This window comes from Myotis lucifugus, unplaced genomic scaffold, assembly GCF_000147115.1.
Source record: "Myotis lucifugus unplaced genomic scaffold, Myoluc2.0 scaffold_418, whole genome shotgun sequence".
Taxonomy (NCBI): domain Eukaryota; kingdom Metazoa; phylum Chordata; class Mammalia; order Chiroptera; family Vespertilionidae; genus Myotis; species Myotis lucifugus.
In genome coordinates this window covers 51703-53345 of record NW_005871466.1, presented here as the reverse complement: position 1 = coordinate 53345, position 1643 = coordinate 51703, and positions in this window count along the sequence as shown.

Below are 1643 nucleotides of genomic sequence, written 5' to 3'. Positions count from 1 at the left end.
CGCCCACACAGCAGCATCCGCTTAGGCAGGGACTCCTCACCAGGTGTGCGTCCCAGCTGCGCAGGGACCTGCAGGGCACCTGCGATCACAGCCTCCTGCCAGGTGGGGACCAGTTGCTGCCTGTTACCACCTGAGGCTGTGCTCCCGGCAGGTCAGGGTTGAAAAGGTGGAAACACGGGCATTTAGAAGCGAGGCCGCGTGGAGGAGGCCGGCGCAGCTCCCGCCGGACCCTTTCTCTCATTCCCTGCTCTAGTCCCTCCGAATGGCCTGCCCCACTGAGCAGTTTGCTCTGTTAATTTTGGGTCCCCCCTCCCCCTCCCGTCCTCCCTCTCCCGTCTTCCTGACCATCCAGAGGGACAGGTACGTCTGCGCAAAGCCCCCCTGAGCTCTGGCCTAGCGCTTCCCGCACCCCTGCCGCTCCCAGCCGGACCCCCGCAGGCGCTCTAACCCCCTGGTCCCGGAAAGCATGTGGTGGAAGCACTTCAGAGTGAGGCCCTGAAGCTCGGCTACCCGCCTGGTCAGCGTAGCTCACTGATAAGAGCAGTACATATTCGTAAGGCACGTGGCAGTCAAACCCCTCTAACATCTTTTATCGTCTTTGCACCCGTGGTTCCAGGAAGGAGATTTTGTGCAGGCCACACTGTCACACAGATGGGGAAACTGAGGAAGGTGATTCAGAGTCAGGGCTGCCAACAATCCCGCTGGAAATGTGTTCGCCGTGTCACCCCAGTGCCCACACTCCCTGGCACCAGTGCTGACATGCCTGCTGTGGCGGGAGGGAAGGCACAGGTGACCAGCACTCGGGCTGTGGCCACACCTCGGAGGCGATCACGCAACATCGCGGCTCCGATGGAACCCGTGCCCTGACCGCCAACCCCAGCACCACCGGGCGTCCTGACCACTTGCTGTGCTCGCAGGCAGATTGCACCGGGTGAGGAGGCGGTTTAGAGCCTCATTAGCCCCGTTTGGACCATCTCCCTGGGACTCGCCGCTCATGTGATGAAACACGGGAACCAGGGGCCAGCCCCCAGCGCCTCCCCCACAACTAAGGCTGCACGTGAAATAGGGAGCTTGTTCTGGAATTCTCTGAAAAATAACATCTCATCACAGTGCTCCCAAGAGGCACTAGTTTTATTTTCTTGTTTCTCTTAAATTGCATTATGAATAATAATATTCCTGCAAAACGTAGCAAGTGAAATGACTTCCTTAGTAACCCGCCCTGTTGTGGTGAATAAGCAGCGCTTCTGGTGCTGATGAGTCTGTTAGAGGCAGTGACACCGGGCGCTTCTCCCGGTGCTTCCCTTCGGAGTAAATGTTTGAACTGAGCGAAGATGATTCAGGAAAAGCCCCGTGTGGTCAGGTCCCGGAAACCAAAATCATCAGCTGAGTCCCGACGGCCTGCTAGTGCCCACAGGCCCAGGAGGAAGGGCAGGGCAAGCTTCCTGAGTGAGCTTTTGTGGCTAATACAACCTGCCTGTGCATTCTGAGCCAAATGTGAACTGTTTGTGCTGCCGGGGGCCAGCCTGTCCTGTGATAGACAGAGGAAGCCTCACAGGGAGGGTGGGGCCACCACAGCTAACATCTCTCTGGCTTCTGTTACAGAAATTCTACCTCCCAGACCACATTCTCAGTTACGGCAGAAA